Source organism: Nicotiana tabacum, unplaced genomic scaffold, assembly GCF_000715075.1.
Source record: "Nicotiana tabacum cultivar K326 unplaced genomic scaffold, ASM71507v2 Un00338, whole genome shotgun sequence".
Classification (NCBI taxonomy): domain Eukaryota; kingdom Viridiplantae; phylum Streptophyta; class Magnoliopsida; order Solanales; family Solanaceae; genus Nicotiana; species Nicotiana tabacum.
The window spans coordinates 27,716-37,036 of NW_027438575.1; the positions used below are offsets into that span (position 1 = coordinate 27,716).

At 40.5% G+C, this 9,321-nt stretch overlaps 1 pseudogene; it reads left to right on the forward strand.

Moving 5' to 3' along the window:
* The first annotated feature begins 3,853 nt into the window (after nt 1–3,853).
* LOC142179091 (small nucleolar RNA R71) lies at nt 3,854–3,952 on the forward strand (annotated as a pseudogene).
* The last annotated feature ends 5,369 nt before the right edge of the window (nt 3,953–9,321 follow it).

Consider the following 9,321-nt stretch of genomic DNA (forward strand, 5'->3'; position numbering starts at 1 on the left):
ACCGTTTCTAATCTCCAGCAACAAGCAAAATCCCTCCAAGACCGTTTCTAATCTCCAGCAACAAGCATTTTCTTTGCTAAATGTATATATATATGTACATAAAACCACTTTGCGCTGTCTTGATATGTCTTTAGACTCTTGTTTTTCTCCATCAGTAAAAATGAATCATATTAATATACTTAATTTCACAAGAGCAAGATAAGCATCTTGAAATGTGGTCAAATTATTATATATTTATTTTTGTTTTTACATGGAGCAGATCATGTGCTTGCACATATGCATATATTTGTGTTGGTAAAATCCATCCAAAAATATGAATAAGTGGAAAGTGGGGTCCACCTCACTTTCCACCATATTGAAAGATTGTTACATGTGGCATAAATGTCACATATTAGTCACACGTCATTTTTGGAGGGGGGGGGGATGCCGCGTTATGTCTTTAGCTAATTTTTTAATTAATCTCCCACTAAACTCATTAATTACCCAATTATCCACATAATTAAGAATTATTTTGAATTACTTAAAATACTAATTACTTTAAACACACTTTATATACCCTACTATAATATACTTTACTATCATGGTCATGTGGTGTATTGTATAACACTAATCCATAAATACAGGGTATTATAACTTAGATCGTATTTTATCACAAAATAACAAACTTCAGCGATACTCAATTTCTTCGATTCGTTAACCCTCTGACCTTTATAACACTTACTTATCACTTTTTACAAATACCATAAATGCTTATGATCTCAAAATAATCTCTTTCCCGAGTCTACGTCGATTAACTTACGTTGAAACTTTAACGTACGAAATGCTGGATGTAACATCCTTCCCCTCTTAGAAACATTCTTCCTCGAATGTTTAAACTTGCGAGATGTACATACATACTCATAAATTATAAATGTATATATCTTCCTGGGCTATACTCTAATGAAACAAATATCAGGCTCTCACGGGGTCAGGACGTCGTCCCTCCCTAAAACTACTTCCTAATCCATTCGTCACCTACGATTCTGTTAATCTATCTTCTAAGCGCTGACACCTACTAATTGTAATCATAATAACCGGGTTCATACTTTGCTTTCAATCTAGCCTTGGTTTCCCTTAACCCTTCAGAGGTAATGCCAACTCAATCATATATTAATCATATTAACTAGACAATTTGCGTTAATAAGATCGAACACTACCCATAGTCACAGTACCTGACACATCATCCGGTGTAGCCTCTAGGTCATGATGACCTGCCAAAGCATTTATGTGGTTCTGACTACCGTCAGAGCTAGATGCTCCACCCCTGCCTCTACTACTAGCAGCTGATGCCTGAGGGCCTCGCTCTTGAGGGCCTCGCTCTTGAAGAGGATGAGACTGTTATAGATCTGGTGGGCTGAACCATCCTTCTTCTGTCATTTATAGAACAATCCCTCATGTAATGACTAGGGTCTCTACAGATATAACATGCATTAGATCCCTGACGACATTGTCCAGAATGAGCTCTACCGCATTGACTACACCGTGGAGGGGGCGCCCTCATATGCGCTGAATCCCTCCGATTCTGAAAACCCAAAATTCTCGAGCCCTGACTTGACTCAGAATAGACAGATCCCTCATAATACGGCTTCTGCAATTGTCGGACACTTTCAACAGGATATGGTGACTTAAGATCACCTGAAAAATCCTTAGGTCGCCTAGCAGACCTAACCTTCTTATGCTGACCCTCATCACGATTCTCGTATTGCTGTCGTTTCTGATCCTCCAAATTCTGAGCATAAGCCTGGATGCGGTAAATATCCATACCATCGAGCAGAGCGGCCGTGAAGCATTCATTAATTAGGTGTGGCCCAAGTCCTACCACAAACTGATGCACTCGGTCACTCATTTCAGCCACAATCGAGGGGGCATACCTCGCCAAGGAATCTAACTGGAGGCTATACTCCCGCACACTCATATTCCCTTGTTTAAGAGCCAAAGAACCTATCTACCCTTGCCTGACGAATCTTTGTCAGCAAGTAATGACGCAAGAAAGCACATGAGAACACTTCCCATACCGTTGGAGATGCATTTGTCCCTCTAGACAATTCCCAAGTTTCATAGCAATGAACCGCAACATCCCGCAATCGGCAAGAGGCCAACTCTACTGAGTCAGTGTCTGATGCATGCATCACCCTTAAAGTCCTCTGCATCATATCAATAGAATTTTACGGGTCCTACTCCTTGTTGGATCTGGTAAACACTAGAGGGTCTAGGTTGATGAAGTCTCGAATTCTCGCACTAAGAACCTTGTTAACGTGACCAACACCTATACCTACCTGGCGCTGAGCCTGAGCGGCTACCAATCTAGTCAACAACCGTAGTGTACACCGCATATCCATATCCTCATCCTGAATAATAGGTGGAGGTACTGGGTTCCTCCTCATCTCTTCGGTGCTGGTGAAATCGTAGAACTATGCGAGGGTGTCGTATTTCCCCTCGGGGCCTCACTCTGGCCCTTACTAGACATTGGTACTCTACTCATACCCTCATCTTCCACTGCTTTACCCTTCTGACTAGCTGTAGCTTTCCTGGTCATAGGCATTGTTGTATATATAAAACAAGTCAAAGGTTAAGGGCTTTATTCCCTATGACTCTGCTCTATTGCATGATCTAATATCAAGAAGGAAGGGTAACCGGTCCCTAAATGCCCTGTAGTTTCCTGTTTATACAACGTGGTGCACAACACATTTATAAACAAGACTCTACTAGACACGGTTTGCAGACAACGCTAGGACAAATTTGCTCTGATACCACTTTGTCACGACCCAAATCAGAAGGCCACAACTGGCACCCGGTGCCTACTCAACCGACCGCCACGTACTTTATCTTTTTTTTTCTACAAGACTCATCACGGGCCATGATAGGCCACATCTATATATATAATTAACAATATTAGAACTTAACTCACATAACTAATTCAAAAGGATTTATATAGATACATAAGGGCCGACAAGGCCGTTGACATGTCATACCTAAAGCTATACACAGGACATTGTCTGCAAAACCTCTAAAAAAACATGACCATAACATTTAAGTCGGGATAGTGTCCCCGACATCCTCATAAAACAAAGTAACATATATAGAACGTGACTCGGCAATACTCCAGGAAGATGTGGAGCTCACCAACCAAAAGCTGATACTACTTAATTTTAACACACTTTATATATCCTACTATAATATACTTTACTATCATAGTCGTGTGGTGTACTGTGTAGCACTAATCCATAAATAAAGGGTATTATAGCTTGGATCGCATTTTATCACAAAATAACAAACTTCGGCGATACTCAATTTCTTCAATTCGTTAACCCTCTAACCTTTATAACACTTACTTATCTCTTTTTACAAATAGCATACATGCTTATGATCTCAAAATAATCTCATTCTCGAGTCTACATCGATTAACTTACGTTGAAACTTTAACGGACGAAATGCGGGATGTAACAATTCATTTCCTCAGTTGAAGCTTGACATTCATGAGTAGGGTATCCTCTTCCACATATATCACAAGCTACATGCGGCTCACTCTGTATTGTAGTCAAGGTTAGCTTCCTTATTTCTTTATCCATAACATCGAGTTGTACCTGCACAGATTTGTTATCATCAACTTGGTGAACACCAGTTGCTCTTCTTCGTTCGACACTCTCAGAGGGCCACTGATTTGCATCTTTAGATAACTCATCAAGAATTGTAACTATTTCCTCCAGAGTCTTCTTCTTCAACGGGCTCCAATTGCATTGCTCAATGTTCTATGTGAGGCTGGTGTCAATCCATCTCAAAAGTCATGGAGTTGCATCCAGAGTTAAATTCCACTATGTTAACACTTTTTAACAATCTCCTTAAACCTCTCTCATGCTTCAAACACAGTCTCATTCTCTTTCTGGCAGAAGTTAAGGATTTCTCTTCTAAACTTGCTCGTTTTAGCTAAGGAGAAATAATTATCAACGAATTTCCTAGTCATCGCCTCCCATGTTCTAATTGATCTCATCGGTAAGCTTCGAAGCCACTTCTTCGCATCATCTTTGAGTGTGAAGGGGAATGCCCTTAAGTAGACTATATCATGTAACACACCATTATATTGAAAGGTGTTCATAATCTCCTCGATGTCCATTAGATGTGTATTTGGATCTCCGTTTGTTTTTCCTCTAAAGACACAACAATTCTGAAGGGTTTAAAGCAACCCTTGCTTCAATTCAAAGTTGTTTCCTGCAATTGGAGTAGTCTAACACTTGATAATCCTTGATCCAGTCAAGCATAATCTCCCAGTGATCTCCCATGCATGGAAGCTATATTTCTGAACTAGTCTGCAGCCAAGGGTTGATTCTGAGAAATTCTCCAACCCCTCTCTTCTACATAGATAATATGTGCATCTCTAATAGCTGCTTCCTAAGCATCCCGTGCAGCTTTTTTTGTTGTTCGGCTGCTTCTCTCGTAACCAAATCTACATTATCTTCACCATTTCCAGCCATAAATTCTTTGGTTGAGGACTACCCAACATTTTCTAACGTCTCGGTGAGATTTCCTTCCTTACTCAGCTGTCACGGTTGTTTTTCTTTCTCTGGCTCGTATGGTAGCACTTCTTTTGAAGAAGCTCGAGTCATGCGCCAACCTCAACCTGTAACATGTGCGCAGTCAAAGAACACCAAACGTAAAAAGGAAAAATAAAAAGAAAAAGAAAAAATTCCTAAATTAGCACTACAAACTATTTCAATCACTGTTGATTGCCAATCCCCGGCAACGATGCCAAAATTTGATGAACACAAACACATACTTCAATTACACTCGCTAGTCAAATATAGTATAGTATAATATTGTATCCACATGGATTGGATTTAAATAGTATTCTCGTAGTATCTAGCATGATTGCTATCCAAGATGATCAACAATTGAGAAGTATATGATTTCTAACTAAAATTAACTAAGAGTCTAACGCTATTGACTAATGACAATCAAAACAAAGATAAGCAATGAAGTTATTAGTGGGAGAGAATAGGGGTTGATAGGATAGGTGCAAGATAATTGTTTGGGATCTAACTCTAGAGAATTAATTTATAATATTCAAGTGAGTCTCTCGAATTCACTCAATTATTAGTTGAAACGTTCAGCAAAAACTCCTCTCTCGATTAAGTCTTAACCTCACGAGATGAACCAATTTAAGCACGTAAAAATATGCAAGCATGCGTAGTGGATTGGTCTTTAGGAAAACCTCTTTCAATTATTCTCCTAACTAGGTTTAATCAATTATTCAACTAGCCTCTTTCTATTACGAAGAAGAATTAATGAACTCAACCAACAATATAATGCAAAGATATCACAAGTTATGCCTCTCTCAATTACATAAACAAGTGTTTATAGATGCAACAATTAAATCATCCAAAACACAACCGCGACGTCCCACGCGTCGCGGCAGTGGGAAATTCTCAGAGTATGGCTTAAACTTTTATTTTGGACATCTAGACTTGGTCCTAGACTCCCGAACACGATCTTGGCTTAATCCTTTTGGCTTTTACTCAGACTTCAAAGCTCCAAATTGCTCGAATTATCTCCACAACATCTACATCACTCGGAATCACTCCTACAAGGCATAAAATACACAATAAGTGGAAAACACTACCAATTAAAGCTTAAAACAAGTAAGGTGCAGTGAATTAGAGTGCAATAAGCAACTAATACATGATTATAGCCTACCATCAGTTCTATAAAATTTTGTACTGTTTAAATTCTGTATTTGGACCGCGTTGTTTGGACTCGTCACTGCGTTCAGTCTAAAGGTTAGACTTATTACTTATTGAGTTGGTTGTACTCACACTACACCCTACACTTTGTGTGCAGATCTAGGTGTTTTTGGGCATGGTGGTTTCTGATCTCGGAGTTTTGGTGTTCGGAGATTATCGAGGTAGCTGTTTTGGCGTCCGCAGACCTTGACTCTCCTCCCCTATCTCTCAGTTTTACTTATTCTGTTCTACTATTCTTAGACATTGTATCAGATTATGTTATTGTATAGATGCTCATATACTTAGTGACACCCGGGTTTTGGGAAATTCTTTATTGAGTTGTGACGTTTTCATTTAGTTTTATGAGATTTACTTACTTAAGCTTATTTCTGTATATTTTAAATTTCAAGATGTTGGTATATGTGAGTTGTCGGCTTGCCTAGTATCATGATAGGCGCCATCACGACACTTGGGATTTTTGGTCGTGACAAGTTGGTATCAGAGCCTAGGTTACATAGGTCTCACGAGTCATGAGCAGGTTTAGTAGAGTCTTGTGGATCGGTACGGAGACATCTATACTTATCTTCAAGAGGCCGCCGAACCCTTAGTAAACACTTCACTTTCTTGAATTCTTGTCGTGCAGATTTGTTGATTCCGGGAACTAAACTTCTATTATTCTGTTCTGTCACAGATGGTGAGAAAACGTGCTACCAGACGGGGCAAATGGCCACCAGTACCACCAGCTAGGGCCATGAGAGGTCGGGGCTACTGTAGGGGCCAAGGTGCAGCTCGTACATCAGCTAGAGCAGCATATGCAGATCCACTAGTTGCTCCAGCTAAGGAGCAGGTTCCATATGTGTTTGAGCCAGTGGGGCCAGCTCGGGCACCAGCTGTGCCCATTGTGATTCCAGACCTTCAGGAGGCTTTAGCCCAGATAATGACTATTTGTACTAGCATTGCTCAGGCAGTTTCTATTCAGACCACGCCAGCCACTTCTCAGGCCGGGGGAGGTACTAAGACTCCCGCCGCCCGTACTCTAGAGCAAGTGGTACATGGACTTCAGACACAGGGGGTACTACCAGCCCAACAAGTTGCAGTTGCTCAGGCCCAGGTGGGTCCTGTTATGAGTGATGAGGAGAAGAATAGACTAGAGAGATTTGGGAGACTCCAGCCTCCATCATTCTGAATCTTATACATTCCCCAAGGATTGGTAGTACAAATCATGAGCTTCTAAGCTTAGAATTTATAAATTTGGTATGAAATAAATACATCATCTATTCGAAATTTACATAAACAGATTTTTATAAATCTAAGGCCACCATGAACAAGAGGCAGCTACAACCAGAACACAGGTACGTCTTCAAATCCCACTCTCGCCGATCACATCAACATCAACATCTAATATCTGCACGCAAAGTGCAGAAGTATAGTATGAGTACAACCAACCCATGTACTCAATAAGTAACAAACCTAACCTTAGGTTAAAAGTAGTGACGAGCTAGAACACAGGTCAGGGTCCAACACCCATAGCCAACAACAGTTTATAACAACATAATGGAAGTAATAAAAGAAGTAACTCAAAGATAAAATGTTCAACTCGTTCACAGTTCTAGAAAAATAAGCCTACTTTTCAAGTAGATCAATGAAAACCCAAATCCTTTACCGATATCACTAAATATATGAGTAAGTTTGAAAACTGTGATTTTTCCCAAAACCTTTTCAACAACAAATAAGAGGTTTCATTATCAAATGGAATGAGGAAAAATACATATCTATGCCTACATGTCAATATGCAGTTGAAATCATGAATGACACCAAAACCGGAGTGGCAGAAAGAAATGCATCTCTATGCGTGTATCTCAAGTATGCATGCCAAATGCAATGTATCTCAGTGATGAGCTCAAGTACTCACACTCTCAGAGTACTCAATCTCAATGTCTCACACGTTCCACTCATCATGCTCAATCACTCGACACGCTCAGTCACTCAGTACTATATATGGCCAATTCAGCCCAGGGAAGATCCGTTCCAAATATATATATATATATCAACTGACAGTCAGTCTCTCAGTAATGTATAGGGCCAATCCATCTCGGGGAAGATCCTCCCTAAATATAAATGCTTCAGGCAAGATCCATGCCCAGGGAAGCTCCATCCCTCAATATAATCAACTGCGCTCACTGGGGGTGTGTACAGACTCCGGAGGAGCTCCTTCAGCCCAAGCGCCATAATAAGCTAGATCCAGGCATAAATCAATATAACATGATGCGGCGTACTGCCCGATCACATAATATCAGTCACAATCAGGCCCTCAGCCTCACTCAGTCATCAATCTCTCCAGTCTCTCGGGCTCACAATGCCATGAAACTAGCCCAAAAATGATTTTATGATGTGTCAATATATAGCAACAGAGACTGAGATATGATATGCAATAAATGAACATGACTGAGTATGAAATTGCAATGTAAACAAACAACTCAACAACAATAATGACCTCAGTGGGTCCCAATAGAGAATGCATGTAGCTAGTCATGGTTTCTAACATGGATCACAGCTCAACAGCTCTAGTACATAGAGATTTCATGGTTACAGATAAGATTTGATAACTACATAGTACCACAGAAATAACGGAGTCACAATTCACACGGTGCACGCCCACATGCCCGTCACATCAACACCAACCACATAACACGTAATATGGGGTTTCATACCCTCAGCACCAAGTTTAGAAGTGTTACTTACCTCGAACAAACCAAATCCAATACCGAGTAACCCAAGCGGTGCTCCAAGAATGCCATCACGCGCGTACCAACCTCCGAACTGCTCGAAAATAGCCAAAAGCAACTCAAATACATTAATTAATGCCAAAGGAGACAAACCCAATCGATAAAGATTGAATCTTTAATCAAAAGCCCAAAATTAACCAAAAAGTCCAACCCGGGCCCACATCTCAGAACTCGATGAAACTTACAAAATCCGACAACCCATTCAATTACTAGCCCAACCATACTAGTTTCACTCAAATCCGACTCCGAATCAATATTCAAAACTCAAAAACTCACTCTATGAAGCTTTAGGCTAAAATCCCCAATTTTCTCTTTAAAACTCATAATCCACTTACCAAAAAATGAAGATACAATCGCAGAATATAATCAAAACCTAGTGTAGAACACTTACCCTAATCCTTGTGATGCAATTTGCCTCCAAAATCGTCTCAATCTGAGTCCCACATCTTAAAATATGAACAAAACGACCAAACTCTCGATCTAAAGGCTTCTGCCCAGCTATTTTCGCTTTTGCGGACATATGAGTCGTTTGTACAGCGTCACTTTTGCGACACAAACTCTGCTTTTACAGACTCCACTAGCCAGCTGACTCCTCACACATGCAGATTTCCACCCGCTTCTGCGCAACCGCAGGTGCGATAAGAAACGTGCATCTACGCAGACATCCGCTCCTGCGCCCCATCCATCGCTTCTGCGATAATGCAGATGCGGCCAAAAACTTTGCATCTGTGATTCTTCCAGACGTAGCCCTTTCCACTTCTGCGATGGGCTGCTCTCTTTTG